We start from the raw sequence: 17,934 nt of genomic DNA on the forward strand, positions 1-17,934 counted from the left end.
TGGTTAATTTCTCCTTGTTTTAAGCTCCAAGGGGTTGGATCTGGATTCACCAGGGAATTGGTGAAGGAATCTCTCAAGGCTACCCAGGGAGGGGAAGGTTTTAGGGGGGAAAGGGAGTGATCCAGACACTGAAAATTCTGGATGGTGGCACTGATACCAGATCTAAGCTAGTAATTAAGCTTAGAAGTGTCCATGCAGGTCCCCACATCTGTACCCTAAAGTTCAGAGTGGGGAAGGAACCTTGACACAGGGCCTAAGTGAGACTTAACGGATCCATTAGTCTCAAGTGGCCCCTCTGCACAGAGCACTTGACATCCACAGTCAACACAACTCATGGTGTTGTCATACTATAAGATGGTCTTCAGACCCTTCTCAGACACTGAAACAGAGAGACTGACAAGGGCCTGTCATTCTGAAAGAGGAACCTGAAGGAAAATAGAGCTGTCCAGAATGACTGGAGAGTGACAGCCTAGTGATCTAAACTCTTACAGAACTCAGGAAATGTATAACTCTGTTGTACATGACTCTGAACAACGGTGAAGTGAAAGCCTCTGTTTGGACACCAAAGTCTCATTGCATCAGAGCAACAAAAATGCATGTCAGGAGTTAAGCATCCGTTTACGGTGTTCCTGTGGACTTGTAACGAGGTTGTAAATCATCTCTAATGATTACCTATCCAGCAGAGCATGTGTAGTGAGAAAAAGCTAGCCTGGCAAACACACTTGGTAGCTATTCTAGAAACACTTCAAGACTCTGTGTACACAAATGGTTCTTTCACACGTCTTAACAGATGTTAGTCATTTTCTCTTCATCTGCATTTAATATTCTGCAACATATTTCTTCTCTGCTCACAAAGTGCAGCAGTCATTCCAAAAACCTGGCTTTGCTTGTTCATATTAATACCTCTGGTTCTTTTGTAAATAGGCAGATGTACATCGGCACTCATTCCAAGTATCTGTTTTCCGATCGCTAATTTTAAATTACTTATTAATTTTAAATTACTTATTTTCACTGAGAGACACTCTTACATTGATGCAATTTCACTGCTCTATCAGAGAGTATTTTAATTCATTGCTCTGCTAAAATAAAAGGTACCTAATCCTTTCTGCACCTTTTAAATATTTCAGAATGTTAGCAAAGACTTGGCTCAGGGGTTAGTATTAGCAAACAGGGCACTGATGTTCAGTGGAAAGATGGAGGGTTCCCTACTGCTGCACGATACTGGAAGTGATACTGCACTGCACTGTGAGGATAGTAAAAAGCATCTACTGGAGGCAATGTAGTTCAATCCTGGATTAAATGGGAATTCACTATGGCTTTCAATTAAATCCATCATTTTCACAGACATTACCCACCCATACATTTCCTTGGCTTAGCTTAGTAGGTGTCCTTCTCATCAAGGGTACATTTGCCCAGCAGCCAGGAGCTGTACTTCCCAGTCTGGGTAGCATACACACACTAGCCCTGCTTGAGCTAGCATGCTAAAAATAGCAGTGTGGCCACAGCAGCACAGGCAGCGGTCAGGATAGCAGCCCAGGTACGTTCCTGTCCAATCCCCCGGCTGCATACTGAGGTGGCTGGCCCAAACTGCCACCTGTGTCACTGTGGCCACGCTGCTATTTTTAAAGGCTAGCTTGAGCAGGACTAACGCACTTCCAGCCACTATGTAGACGTTCCCATAGAGCCTGATCCAAATCCCAGTGAAGTCAAATTAAAGACTTCCAGTGATGTTAGTGGGCTTTGGATCAGGGCCCTAATCAAAGCAATGGATGGACCTTAAACAGAATCACAGTTTAAATTGTTTTGACTCATAAGCATCCACTTAAGTAGCTCTGAAGTTGACTAATTTAATTCAGAGAAGATGAAATAATAGATTGCTTCACTTTTTAAAGAAGAGCCAGAAAACCGCCTTCTTTCTACTATACTTCTTCAGCTTGCTTCCTGGAATGGACAGAAGTCTAGCGTCAACCATGCTGCTGCCAGGTCAAGTTGCTATGGCTCTGGAGATCTCTGTAAGCTGTAAGAGACCTACTGAAGCAAAAATGATGTCATAAATTGTCCCCCGCTATTGACGGAGACATCAGGCAGAAATGAAAGACTCCTACATAGCCCACTGTGTATTAAATACACCCAAGACAACATCACAAAAGAGTTCTTAGTCAGTATCAATCTAAAGGGCTTTTATTCTATTAGTTTTATTTCATTATTTGAATACACATATTCTTAGAAAGGCATTGCAGATATTTAAAACACAGTCTGGGAGAACTGTTCAAGCATTAAGCTTTTCTGTTCCAAGCTTATCTTTATGCGTAGAGAACATAAAGTCCCAGAAGTGAAGGTATCTTTCAGTTTTGCCTCTGCAAGCGAGGAAATATTGAAATGTAAGTAAATTAAGTATGTGGACAGTATTTGCAGTGTTGTTTTCTGATTTTTTTTATCTACCTCTTTCCTTTAGTTTTGTAGTTTAGATTTTTTTAACCCCTTTCATTGTAGACAAAATGTTGGTGTCGTCTGTGAACTTCAATCATAAATTAAACTGAAGACTGGGTAGATCATTGCAGAAGGGAATCTTGAATTAAGGACTCAAATCTGACTCCCACTGGAATGAACTGATGTTTTGCCATATTTTCCCCATGGTAGGAGCAGAAGTAGACTCCAGGAGAGAAAATGTATTAACTTTTCATAGACCAAATAATATCACTCACAGATGCAATAATATTTTGGGTATTTTCTGTCTTTATTTTTAATATACCAAGATGCAGATGCATTATGCTAGCCCAAGAGGTAAGTCCCTGCAAAATGTTGGTTTTAAAATATCAACTACATTTGATCTGCTGTGACCAGATATTGGTCTGAAACTAGAATTCAATAAATGTTTCATTCACCTCTAGTTTGAAAACAGCCAAATAACCACATTTTTCTTTACACATAATAACAATAAATGCCCATTGAGCAGAGACCTGGTGTCATAAACAGATAAGTAAGAGTTAATAGAACAGAAGTACTTCATATCTCTTTTGCCTGGAAAGGGTTAACAAGATCAGTCATTTTAATTTAATGGATTCAGAACAGTGGAGAGTTGATGGTATAGTCCCAGCTCAGATCTGACTCACACAAATCCCCACACTTTGGGGATTTTACCCTGGGGTGGGGCATCTGATGGTAGAAAGATCTGCTGCTGCTCAAAACTTCTGGTTACATATTTAAACAACTATCTATGGCCAGCAGTTCTGAGAACTAGCCCAAGACTTTTCAGGCTGGACACCCAAGAGTTGAGGCACCCAAACTCATGGGCTCCTGTTAACAGTTTTGGTCTTTGTTTTTCCAACTCTAGCCCAGATTCTTGAAGATAAGTAGATGCCTAACTCTTAAGGGAGTTAGGCGCCTAATTACCTTTGAGGATCTCAGTTTCTGGCAGAAGTCCTGCTTCATTCTCCTGCAATTCCTTTGCTGTTTTGTTAAAATGTTGCAAATACAATCAAAATTAAAGCTGTGGTCTGGGAAAACGTTCTGAGCCGCCAATGGTCATGCTAAGCAACTTAGCCTCTAACTTCTCAGCTGTTCATGTAGCTTAGATTGTTCAAGGGATCCTCTCAGTCATGTCACGTTTCTAAATCTGTAAACTCAACGGGGTATTACTATATGACAGTGCTCAAAACATGTTCTGTGTTTGTACTGTGCCTAGCACAACAGAGTCCTTGTCCAGGACTGGGGGTCCTACCTAATACAATACAAATAATAATAATAATAATCACAACACTCAATAGGAACCAAATATTACTTCGGGGCTTTGTGAGTCAAAACTCAAGGGAGATGATTCTTAGACATTTAGGATCCACTCCATTAGATTCAATGGGAGCTGAGAATGCCAGAACAGGAAGTCCTCATCAACTTACATATTGAAAAAATGAGGACTGTAGAAAAATGCAGCAGATTGCAATAAATGATGTACATAGGTCATAGATTTCTCCCAAGGGTGTGGGAACAGCTTAAAATCGTTTAGGTGGGTGTGCCTGTGTATATAACCACTAACATTTTTAGGTGTGAAGCATACATCAGCATGTTTTCAGGAGGACACCTGATTGACTAACAGACCTCCAGGCTTCTAGGAGTATTGAAAAACCTGTTTTTAAAGGGTAGTATGCTAGTAGACAGCACCTGCTTCTGTTCACAGTTGTTTCTATTGCTTATTATCCTAGTGCTGTATAAAAATCAAGCATCTTCTGTACATTTCTAGCTAGATTTGAGTTGTGCTCTTTTTACTGAATACTTATTCATACATATATAAGCATGTGGCGCACATGTTTATTTCATATAAAATATCTTGTGTTCTAATTTATTCCAGCCTGTAGCCACACATTTTAGCAATCCCACTATTATTCTGACTACAAAAGAAAATGGAGAAGAGCCTCATTAAATGCCTTTTTGCAGTACCAATACGTTGAGCTATGGTACAGACTGTAGGGGCAAAAATAAGACCAGATTCTAAGAACCAAACTACAAAAAGAATCCATTTAAGTCACACTCAAATCTATGTGCTAATACTATGTCACAAGGCACAAAAGTCAACAACAACAACAACAGATCAATATACATGAAATAACATTCCCCTTAGGATCCTATTTATTACATTAAGCTTACAAGTCATGATTTTGGGTGCCTCAACCCTTGGGTGCCCAGCCTGAAAAATCTTGGGCTAATTCTCAGAACTGCTGGTCATAGGTAGTTGTTCAAATATTAACCAGAAGTTGTGAGCAGCAGCAGCCATGTACTGAAAGGAATAAAAGGAAAGTAATTCATCAAAAGCAGCTAGAAAAGATCAGGAGTTGTCATTCATGAATTCAGATCAGGTAAAAAGGCACAATCCTGCTGAATTTAAGAGAAAGTACCTCTATTTATACTAGGTTAGACTTTGAGCCCGGGACTCACCCACACACTCATAGCAAGCAAGATAAAAAAGAATTTGCATGCCCAAGGAAATCAGATCCCAAACTGCCCCTTGAGAACCTACCCTTGGCTTCACGCCAGGTTCCGGTGCCACCCACTATTTATAATTTCCACAGAAAAGTAACTAAATCATGAGCTCAAACTTCAACACACTGGTGAGATCTCAAATTCTCCTTTGAGACTGAAAGAATCTAATGATCGCTATTCTCTTATAGCCTTATATTACTCCATAAACAGGAGAGGATGTGTGCGGTGGTTCACTGGACTGACGCTCAGGAGACCTGAATTTGACTCCCAGCTCTGCTCTGACCTTGGCTATGTGAATTTGAGCAAATCACTTTGCCTCTCTGTGCTTCTTTTTCCGCTCCCGCCCTTTGTTTTGTCTGTTTAGATTGTAAGCACCTCAGGGCAGGGACTGTCTCTTACTATTAGAGCTGGCAAGGAATTTTTTGACAGAACATGCTGATTTGTGAAAACCAAAACTTTTTCACAGGAAAGAGTCGGTTTCAACAAAGTTTTGGTTGAGAAGGTTTCTCAGGTCCCTTTCTGGTCAAAACCAGGCAGGGAACGGAAGAGTGACCCTGGAATATCCAAGGGCTTCGGGCAATTACCGGGGAGGTGGGAGACCTGAGTTTGAGTTCCTTTGTTAAATCAGGCAAATCAGAAATTTGAACACAGGTCTCCTATGTCCCAGGTGAGTGCCTGAAGCTCTTGGCTAGTCTAGGGGGCTTGTGACAGGGTGCTAAGCAGAAAACTGCTTAGCCAACCCTCTCTCACTCCAGCTCCAATTGAGGCAGGTGAATTGGAGCTGGGTAGACCACTTGGCTCTGATTGGGGAAGCTTGAATAGCTGCTGTCTCATCAGGCTGGTGCTGGATAGGAGCCCCAGGGGAAGGAAGCCAGGGAGGAGCTGGAAAGCTGCACTAGAGGAAAGGCAGTGAGGGAAAGCAAAAAGAGATTGCTTGCCCTCTCTCTCCTGCCAGTGGACTTCAAAAGGGGGACTACTTGTGTGGTGGAAAGGTGGTGGGAGCACAATCTGTAAATAAAAACATCAGGTGGGCACTGCACCTAAAGGTCTCTGTGTGACTTTCTTAGCCCAGCAGGGGCAGGAGTCAGGAGGGCCCTGCAGGGACACTGCTACACGGCTCTTGCTCCTTTTCTCATTTTTGTTTTTCAAAAAAAAATTAGAAAATTCTCCACTTCATCCTGATGCAGAATGGGAAAATCTTTTGAAATCCTGAAAAATGTTGTAGGACAAAAATACTATTCTCTGCCCCCTCTCCACCCCATCTCTACTCGCTGTGTGTTTGTGCAGTGCTGAGCACAATGGGAGGCCAAGTTTGGTTTGGGCTTCAAAGCACTTTGTAATACAAATACAATTATGAACTAGACTTGACCCTCCTACTCGTGTTGAGCAACCCCTTGCTCGGCTATGGACTGACTCCCTGTGTGACCTTGAACAAAGGGCAAATTAATTTCCAAACTTCGCTGCCTAAAATTAGGCACCGACATAAATGGCCTCATTTTCGGAGGTTCTATCAAGAGTGTTTTCCATCCACGGAGGACCCGCCCCAGGTTAAACAGAAACCCACATGTGCAGATTTACATGAATAAATCCTGAGATGAAATTCTGACCCTAACTCCGAGTCAATTTAATTAAAATGGTCAAGTAACTGAATTTCTACATTACACTGCAACTTGCTATGTGTGTTGTAAGGAAGGCACAGAACCTAATTCCCTTTGAAATCAATTGGAACTAGGTGCCTAAATATCTTTGAGGATCAGGCATAAAGGTGGCATAAAGTGGCCCTATAGCTTTCTGATGTGGTTAAGACCGTGAAATTCCTACCTACTGTCACAATGGTGCAGAGGAGACAAGACCTACCTGCAATTTGTTTTTCTCTTTTAAGAGGCTTTGTGATGATCTATAACACCCATAAACAAAAGCAGTGGGGAATCAGACACTTACGTATGATCCGTATCATATTTCAACACTGAAAACATTAAGTAATATATTGCAGTAATCCTTTACAGAAAACCATTAAATATTGTGCAACAGATGTAGCAATTTTTCAAGCAGCCAGCACATTGTTCGTCACATCACTTAATGTGCCAGTGGAAAGTGCTCAGATATTATGGTGATGAGGCGGTGGTATGAGAACCTGTCTAGAATAGAAGAGAAATACAAAAGTCCCAGTTTATAAAATTACCTTACATTAATATTGTGTTTATTATTTGTATTGCAATAGCACCTAAGAGCCCCAATCGTGAACCAGGACCCCATTATGCTGGGTGTGGTACAAACACAGAACAAGCAGTGAGTTTACAGTCTAAGGATTTGTCTAATGGTGCTTTAGTCCACACCAGAGGGGTGTAAATTTCACTCACTATAGCATGTTATGCACTAACAAGCCTGTGTGGACACTGTAGGACACAAAAAGCTCCCCAGTGCACGTTAATATAGTTCAGTTTCACATAGCACAACACTGATGTGCACTAGGGAACTTTCTGTGCACTCCAGCAGGGTCGACCTGGGCCAGTTAGTGTGCAACATGCTGAAGTAGACTAAAAGTTACACCCCTGTAGAGTGGACTAAAGCACCTTGTAGACAAGCCCTAAATCTTACCAGGTTGTGTTGGACTATGTATTGGGATTTTTTTCAGTTGTGGCTTCACATGAGACATGGCTAGGTAATGTCAGGTCTATGGAGTCCAATCTGTATGCAATTCAATTTGCCAATTTTACACACACACACACACACACACACACACACACACACACACACACACACACACAGTCTGCAAGAAATTCTGGTCACCGAACACCAGCTGTTGCCAAGACATCTGCAGCCAGAAAGCTAGAGGAAACACTGTTGGCAGAATGGGCCTCCAAAAGAAATGAATGGAAACTGAATGATTTCCCCAAATGGAGGTTGGATAGACCCATCAGAAACAAATTAAAATCAAAACAACATTTTGCAAGAAACACTGGAACAGATGTAATAATATTTATTATGGAACCAGTGAAACATGCCAATTAATTTTAAAGAGACTTAAAGGGATCAAACCATTTTTAACTGCAAAGTATCGTAACAATACCTTCAACCATGTATATGCCTTTCCCTGAAGGTCAGTATATAAATACATTTTTAAAAACTCCTAAATGTCCAGAGGTTGGCAACAGCCAGTCTTTATTGTATTCACTGTATTAATGCCAGAATTGCTATCCCTAAAATGCTACAGTATTATAGTATTGAGAATGCTGACATCAGTTGCCACAGTGCAACATCTCCTAGCATCCTCATAGTACCCCGAGATGATTGAAAATTAGCCCTGAAGCAGAGAGAGCAGAACTACCACCAGCACTGGCAGCCATTTGTTGAATTTGTTTGACTAACATAGCAGAAATATGATCACAGCCTAATGACTTATTTAGCGTAGCCTTATCTCTTCCATCAATTATTTCTCTGTTTAAGTCCATGAGTACAACATATTAGAAAACAAAATGTATTTTCCATCATTCTCTCTCTCTGGACCTACATTCAAGTCCCTTCTCTAAATTAGGCAGCACACCAATTTGAACTTGAGTCTCCAACATCCCATGGGAGGGCTAGACTCTGGTTGGTTAGTTGGTTGGTTGGTGTTCTCTCTCTCTCCCACCCACCCCCCGCCCCAGAAATTCCATCCTGGACCTAATTTTGATGAATCAGAATTTGCAACAACAAAAAATTGTTGAAAAATTCCCAACCAGCTCTACTTATTATTGATCCTTTGATCCTCCCTCCCCTTTTCGTCCTCTCGTTTGTCACAGTTAGTGTTTTATCTTTTCTGAAATTAGATTGCAATTTTCCTTCTATAACAGGGCCCTGGCTTCCTATGTTTTTCTGCACTGCCTAGCACACTGGGGTCCTCCTGATCCTGACTGGAGTCTTTGGGTGTTATCACAATGGAAATAAAGAATAGTATTAATAAATTTCTATTTTTCCAAAAAGCTTGGAAGTAGGAGAGGAGGAGAATAAAAGATGAAGGGGTGTGGAATCCACAAGATTCCGCTCATTTACATATGCAAGATAAATCCTGGACATATATCCAGTTAAATGGTAATCAGTGTGAGGAATACTGACAAAGACAAAGCAAAATGTGAAATCCAAAGGCACAATTTGAATTACAAACTCAGGAAGCAGAAGAAAATGTAAATAAAACCAATTCAAATTTAATGTGTAATTTAGCAGAGACTTGTTGATTTTGGAATGAGTCACCTGAAAAGATAAATTGCTACATGACTGCATGTCTTTGCTTTGTATGTTTTATGACACTGTTGTGATCTCAGCAAGGAAGATTTGTTTTATTTCCTTCCTAGTGGCTTACGATCAGCAAAATGTATTTAGTTTGGCGGATTCATAGTGATTGTGAAAATGTTTTTGTCTGTGAATCTGGTATGTTTTCCCAACCAGAAAATTACTAATAAATCCAGCCCTTACTCATGCTGATAAGTACCTTACCCTCTGAGTGACTTGTAAGGGAGTTTTAAATTTGCAAGGAATGCAAGATCAGACCCTTAGGACAAGGGTATAAGTGTTTCAACACATGGGTGAGTACTAAGAAGGTTAAATAAAATGGTAGGCTAGAAGCAGAAAGAGTTTTAACATAACTGAGCTTGATTCTCCACTGCCTTGCACATTGGGTAGTCATTCACATTATGGCCTGGCATCGGGTGATAAAGCCTTCTCTTTGCATTGAGCTCACATTGTTTGTTTTATTCTGATGATTCAGACCCCACCAGCACAGGGAACACAACAAACCAATCGTATTGCTTGAGCTGGCTTCATGGGTAACACAAGTTTGCCAATAAAGAGGTAAAACAAGGAAAAGCCAAACTGGACTGTGTTTTATAGAGGACAAATCAATGTTTGACCAATAAAAAAACTAATAAGTAAAATGGGGTTATATTTAAGCTTCCAAACAATGGAGCATACCATTTTTTTTAAGCAAGTGTTCACAGTATCCTCTAACTTACTCCCGGTTGTATGCCGTGCCAGATACATGGTACAAAATGCTCGCACCATGCTGCCTCTGCTATTTGGTACAGTTCAATGAACATCTCAAAGGTTGCCATCATGCAAGGGTTGCTACAACAGTCATCATGGAAAGGGTTAAAAAAACAAATAATGAGAAGCAAATTGTCCAAGGGTATTTTAGCTGCAGGTGTCAGCTACGGACCCCTCGGAAAATACAATATTTTCCCTACCATCAGCACAAAGCCCACAAGGAATTAATTTCACACTTACAGCCAGATGCTGCAATCATTTGCTGTTGGGAGAAAAAGGACTCACCACAGTTCATATACTGGTTTTCCTAAGGTGTAAAACGTATCCAGCCAAACTGTGCTCTCAGTGACTGGTGTGAAACTGGAGTGACTCCATTACAGGCAATGACGTTCTTCTGGATTTTTATCAATGAAGTCAAGATTAGAATTTGGCCCATTGTCCCTTGTTTCTAGCCATTTAGCTCTTATTTATAGGTTTCTCAGGAGAAGACAGCTCTCTAGGAGCCAAGCCCTTCAGTTGTATTCTCCCTTGCTTATTAAATATTTGATTATTAATTCCAAATTCCACAAATGTGAAGACATCTTTTAAAAAAGTACAGCTCAGAAACAGAAAATATGTGTCATTGTACAATGTAGCAGTCAACAGGGTGGGTTGCTTGATGTCCCTGAGTGATTCCTTCCTTTCCTCCACTCTGCTGCATGTGACGTATGGAATATCTAATATGCAACAAAAGTGGTTGATGTAACAAATAGCTTTAAAAAATAATAATAGGTCTCGTCTGCCATTGCATTGTTCTAGTTTAACACTGGTGCAACTGTGCTGATTTGAACAGAGCTCAGGTGTTACAGTGTTGACTCAAACCCTACATCCATAATTATACTCTGTGTAGTTTCCTATAAACCAAGAGCAAATCATATTTCTCAGCCTGGATGGTTTCCAAAGGATGAACGTCACATCTTAATGAGAAACAAGGCAGAGTGTGTCTGTGACTCTGTAAGATCTTCCATCTTGAATCCCCTAATTCACTGCTCCCAGCAGCCTGAGTCTCCATTCACTTCTGCCAATGTAAATCTGGTGTCACTCCATGGACATCCATGGCCTTGATTTTCCACTATGTCCTAGCTGCATTCAGATGTAGTGGACTGTGGTAGTCACTAGCAGTTGGTGGTGGCACCTGATTCAGCATGGTTTAGCCCCGGTATAAGCTGCAGCAAGAAGGCTCCTGTTCTAACCAGCACTGCTGGCCTAAGTCCCTGTCACAGACTGGCTGGGGCCAGAAAATGAAGTAGGTACAGCTCCCCTGTGCCAAAGCAGGTGCTCCCATTTGGGCAATTAAGAGAATGGGGAAGCATGTGTGGGTTATAACGGACCAGAGGGGAGCCAGTCAGAGAGAGAGACTCAGTGAATCAGAACCAGTTAGGAAAGGCCAGGTGAGAGCTGCCAGAGGCTGTACATTTGTGACCTGGGAGAATGCTGAAGGCCCTGGGAACAGCAAGAGGAGTTTGCTGGCTGGGGTCTCCAAGCCAGAGAGTCAGGGCCAGAGGGCTGAAGGCAGGAAGAGCAGCAGTGGAAGGAGTTCTCTGCTTGTTCTAAGCTGGGCAACCATAACCAAGTGCCGGAGAGGGCCAAAGGTAGGGGGCAGCAGAGGAGCTTAACCACCAAAATCTCCAGGGCTGGAGAGTTGGACCAGAGGAACCATGAGAGGACCAGGGAAGTGAGGGATGCTCATCTGGCAGGAAGGCTCCCCAGCAGAGAGGCAGTGAGGATTTCCCCAGGAAGACCGGGGTTGCATTCCAGTTGGAATGCCTGAGGCAGCTGTCCTGATACCAGGACAGAAGAGAATGGAAACAGACTGGGAGTGATCGAAGGCACCAGCGGGTGATACATGAGGCACCCATGGGACAAGATGTTGGGTGATCTTAATGACTTTACACTGGGGGTGAGAAACGGATTATATGTCTGACAGATTGTTTTGAAATACTGTATGTTTTGTTACTGGGTATTCTGAAAGGGATGTCATGGTGCAGCCTGCCATCAGAGGGTGCTCCAGGTGGGACTGCCCTACCACCAGTAGAGGAACAGGCATAGGTTACCTCTTAACACTGCAGCCAGGGATGTGATTTGCATTTTGTGTTGACGGACCTGTGCTAACTGTAATCTAGTCAGCTTGCTAAAAATAGCAATGAGGATGCAGTGACACAGACTTGGGCTGCCTGCCCCCACTCCCCGCCAAGTACCTACTTGTTCATGCAGCCCACACTGAAACCTGTGTCCCTGCACCTTCATTGCTAGTTTTGATGAGCTCAGCTCTGACGTACCCTGCCCACCCTTCCTTTCCCTTACATCAGGTGGGGCACTGGCTACACTGCCTCTGCCAGCTCTGTGAAAATGGAGATTCCCCCAGTACAGAGTGAATTCTTTGCTGGAAATCTCTGGTTGGTTTAAAGCCACTTTGCACCATGTGGCCTCAGCAAACTACAGACTCCTGCCCTACATCTGTCATTCAGTAACAAACCCTTCTGCCTCTTATGTCTGTGGTGTATCACTTATGCATGTACTTAAAGTATTTGAGCACTGTCCTTTGTTATTCATACCCATAAAGTGGAAAGTTTTAAACTGACATTGCTACAGAAGTGATAATGCCTGAACTATTCCTAGTGCATACTTCTTATGCTAAATCCATAGCTCAGAGTATACATGGAACAAATGGGAAACAACATGAAATTCATCAGATTGTGGACCAGTAATTGCCGGAGATGTTATGCTTAAACAAACTAACAATCTGCTTTAAACTGTTTGCCTTCAACCTCTTGAAAACTAATCCAATAAAGCCCCAAAATAGCAAAAATCTGTGTGGTTTGGAGCCTGAAAAAAGATTAGGGAATATTTATTTAGCTCCCAGTATTTTCTGAGTGTGCTCAAATTTCTCTTCATAAGAATCTGAGTGCAGAAGGATGAGCAGAGGGACTAAATAGCACAGCGGGCGACAAATTCATTTACAACTGTGAGAGATCTCTCTTTGTCTTTGTAATTTAGTACTTGACATCTCTGGACAGCCTCCCCATTAAACCTGCCTAGTCACATTATTTTGTGATACAGCCTGGTATGATATCATAAAGCCATATATCTGATTTCTCAGGCTTTCTAATGAAAAAGGCAGTAGGCAGCAAATTGTAGAAGGAAGGCAGGGAGAAGGGAGGTGAGAAGCAGCACTGGTGCCCAAAGGGTGGCGGTAAATGGTGTGCCCCAATAAAGGAAATAGGACCGAATCCTGTCTCTTTAGAAGCTCATGGGAGTTTTGTCATTGATTCCAATAGCACTGGGATACCACACAATACCTTCAGGAGTGTTTGGGAAGTGAACTAAGCAGCACGATCTTGCGATACCTGTAAAGAGCTGGAGTGTTGCTCTGCTGGTTAGAAAAGACTCCAGGTAGCCTCAGTTCACTGCACTGTATGGGAAGGCAGCCATAAGTTGGCTTTTGAAATTAAGCTTTTCCCTCATTAATGTCTCACTGCAGTATATATTTTCCAATGGCAAATCCGAAATATTAAAAACAAGAAATCAAGTCTCTCAAAATTCAGGAAATGTAATGAAGTTAAGACTGAATGTTCTCAGTCCTAGTTGTCCTCCTGGTATATAGACCTTTTAGGTAAACCCTTTAACTACTACTTCTCTCTGTTGACTGAATCTTCAAATTCCTTCTCAAGCAAAACTCCCAGTGAAGTCAATTGGACTTTTATCTATGTTAGGCCTTCAAGATTTGTCATGATATCATTATATGTCACCTATCAAATAGTACAATATTTAATACAATACAAGCTGGAATGTCTTATGCAAATAAAATTGGTTCATTGTTGTCCAGGGAACTACTGAAAGAGAAAAGATGAAGTAAGAAGTTACAATAATGGAGACTACAAGGGTTGATATTTAGACAGTTTGTTTGCTTTAAACATCTTTCAAAAAAGCATAACCGTGAACAGCACCTAATTTGAATATGTTAAGATTTATTGGCTGATAAGACAATAATCATTAGATTGTAGCCTATAAAGAAGCACAGTGCCGACCAGGAAAAGACTTCTGTAATTAAGGGAGGTAATACACTAAAACTATCTGCATAGTGTTTGACAGGTGGACAAAATGCAAAGACAGGTTGAGCTTGTGCTATAAACATGAAAACAGAGGCACAGGGCCAGAGTAACTCACCCTGGTGTAAATTATTCCCTTCTGTGCCAGGCAGGCCCCTGGATCAGTATATCTCCTGATTACCTTGGTGATACCCCCTCAATGGCTAGCACCACCCACTTTTCTAGCCACTTCTATGGGACCCTGGCAGATAAGAGGCTGCAGCATCTTTGTCTGGCTAGATACTCCCCCACAGCAGACTTTCCACCACTGGTGGCCTCTACTACGGACTCTGGAATGAATTTAATTCTAGCACTATCTAAAGAATTTATAAAAACTTGCTTAGGGACATAGACTCATCATTGCAGGAGTGGTGGGGATGTGCATTACTGATATGTCTCCACTTGGAGCTGGGGGAGGGAGGGTGATTCCCAGTTGGAGGAGACATACCCAGGCTAGGTCTGATTGAGCTAGTACACTAAAAATAGCATGTAGGCAGGGAAGCAGGAGCAGCTAGAAGGGCAAGACACATACTCGGGGCAGCTAGCTCTCATGCCATTTGTGCTGCCCTGGATACGGTCTATTTTTAGTGCGCTAGCTCAATCAGATCTAGTGCGAGAATGTCTCCGCGAGCTGGAAATCATGCCCCTAGCCCAAAGTGTTGACATACCTTATACCTTACTAGGGTCAGCATGTTATCTATGCAGATTTCCCCATACTCAAATGAAATTTTACCCTTAATCATATAAAGTGGGATTTTCAAAAGCAAAGTCCCATTGAGAGTCACTGCAACTGGTGCTACTAAGTCACTAAATTAGATACTCTGAAAATCATGCCCACGGTGACCAACTTTACTGAAGTTCTCTTATTCATGGAAGGAGACTGATGAGCTTGAAAAGGTCAATTACAATCTCATTATCAGCCCACTGCTGACTGAAAAGGCTCCCTCACTCTCCTTACTCCTTTGAGACAAAACCTCAAGAAACATACTGAAATGTATTTTACTTTCAGTGATGCACGCTGAAAATATATGCTTCTACCAGTCCACTCTAGTCATTGAGCAAAACATTAGAACACAGCATCAAAGATGCAAGAAAAATAGCGCCACAATGCAATATTAAACAAATGGGTAGGGGGAAGATACATTACTGGAGTTTCACAGATGCATAGTGAACGAGGTGCATAATAGCGAAAGCAGCATTTTAACTCTGCATGCAAGAGACTAAAAAGAAATCGCTAATTTTAATAGGATGTGGTGCTCATTCATTTAGAGCCTGATCCAAAGTCAACTTAAGTCCATGGAAAGGCTCCTATTAACTTTGACTGGCTTTGGATCAGGTCTATGATTGCCATAAAAGTGTATTGAATGCAAGCCAGATCCTCAGAGGGTGCAAAGTAGCATAGTTCCACTGAAATCAATGGAGCTACACTTTTGATGCTGCAGTGCTAATTTACATCAGCTGGTGGCCCCATATATTTAAAACGAGAGTTTGTTGTGAATTATTTTCCTTCACAGAACAAGTGAGAAATTAGTATAAGAAATTTAATTTCAGATATGTGATAGTAATACATAGCACTTATACAGCTTTACAACTTTGTATAATCATTAATTGATTAACCTTCACCCACTGCTTTTGGGGCAGGTAAATATTCCTACTCATTTTACAGATGGGGAACATGAGTCAAAGGGAGATTAAATGACTTCCCCTCTGAGTTACATTAGGAGTCAGGATTAAGCTCAGGAGCTAAAAGGCTCTTAATTCTAAATACAACTGACTAACGATACTTGTTCTCATTCTCACATTGTACTACAGCCTGAAGCTCTAGCCACACAATATCTTTTTACTCTTCCCCTCAGTGATAGGGCATTGCTTAGCAGCTTCAAAGATGAACCTACTATGCATAAAAATTTCAGAATCTTTTATAATCTATGACTGAATAAGAAGAAAAGTAAGGAGAAGATGATTATGGACTCCATGTAGGTTATGACAGAGCACAAGAGCAATACAATGCTGATTTCTGTGGAGGAACAGGGAGTCGTGCATGAAAAGAGGAGAAAAGGGTCTGAAAACATACCCATAGTCCTTTGCACAGACAGTTGCTGTGAAGGGAATGTGAGAGAGCTGTCCAGAATGTTCTCCTAGCAACTCAGCAAGGGAGAGTACTTGGTGTGGACATGAAACTATGGCATAAAAACTGCTCTGTGGTCAGAAACTGAACCACATAACTTGTAACCAGCTAAGCTGCACATACTCCCAGCTGACTACAAGTCATACAATTCCAGCTGTAGCTACTGAATTCCAAACTACAGGTCAAGTAAATACCATTTTGTACAAGGTACACAAAGAATAGAGAATAAGCTGAGTGAGTTATCAAGGATGGATTTTTTTTCTATATTTACACCACTAAGCTACACTATTTGGCTTGTGGACTCTCTTCAGAAGTCTGGTAGGTGTAACATTTTCTGGAGTTCCGGCAGAAAAAAAAGGCTATAGCTACAAAATTACCCAGGAACTGGCCAGTCAGATGATTGCATTATGGTCAAGGATTCTCCTCCTCAACATTGAGGCAACTGATCTATACTCCTAATGAACAGAACAACACAAATGAGAAAGCTAAAGAGACAGCATAGGACTGGTAGATTTCCCATAGATCAATCCAACTACTATGAAAAGCACAACATACAAACATAACTAAAACCATTTGCATTATCAGATTACTGTAACATTTCTTTAATGCATGATGCCTTCAAAATACCTCAAATAACTGAATATTTGATCTGCTCAAGAGATACATAATTTATGGAAGCATCTGTCTTACTATTTTATTACACTTTTTTAATAAATCAAATAACTCCACCCGAAAACACAAGCCTAAACGTGAGTAACTAAACAATCCAGAACAGGCATCCCTGAGGACTCAAACTGAACAGATATTAAGCCCTAGAGGTCTGGGCAAGATGATAGCCAGAACTACTGGCAATTCATCCGTTGTCATACGTAATGTTTTTATAAGAGTCAATAGCAAAAGAAACATAATTACTTTATCAAGCTAGTTTCCATTCTGCACTGCCTTACACTCTGTGAAGCCCTACTGAACTGAATGGAGTTGCATATGGTGGAAGTCAGCATGAAATTTGGCCTACAGAACTCAATAAAGTCACACACTTAAAAAACCCAGACAAAAATGGGCCAGATCCTCAGCTGATGAAGCTAAGCTGATTTATCAGCTCAGGGCCTGACACTCTGTCTAAAGATGTCTCAGGAATCTAGAATATATGCACAATTATCTCAACAATGTACACATTGCATGATCTCAAGAAAATCCCATAGTATAAAAGATCAAATTGGTTGAATTAAAAATGGATTTTGCTATGGCTCTGTTCCTACCTCATTTCCACCAACATTATAGCAAACAGTTTCACTAACAGGAATATTCATGGTATAGTGGACAATAGCCAGAAAGTAAAGTTTGAATTAACATATGCTCGCATATACACTGTTAAACTGATTCTTATCCAATCTAAGAAAAGAAACAATACCCTGTGATCTAGATACCCAATTACAACTATCCAGCCTGGCTGGAATTTTGAGAATTGAGTTCTGGATAGTGAAGTTGTCATGAACAAGCCACAGATCAAGAATTGGTGATTCAACATATTTGGCAAATAATTCTGAACAGCAAATACATTTGAGAATATCTTAAACGTCTCGCAAAAGAGAAGTGGAGGTTAGAGTCCTCACATAAATGATACAGTATGAATTGTCCACCCACATCTACATGCAATTAAAAGAGAATTGTTACCCTTCTGTGAGT

The sequence above is a fragment of the Gopherus flavomarginatus genome, chromosome 7 (assembly GCF_025201925.1).
Source record: "Gopherus flavomarginatus isolate rGopFla2 chromosome 7, rGopFla2.mat.asm, whole genome shotgun sequence".
Classification (NCBI taxonomy): Eukaryota; Metazoa; Chordata; order Testudines; family Testudinidae; genus Gopherus; species Gopherus flavomarginatus.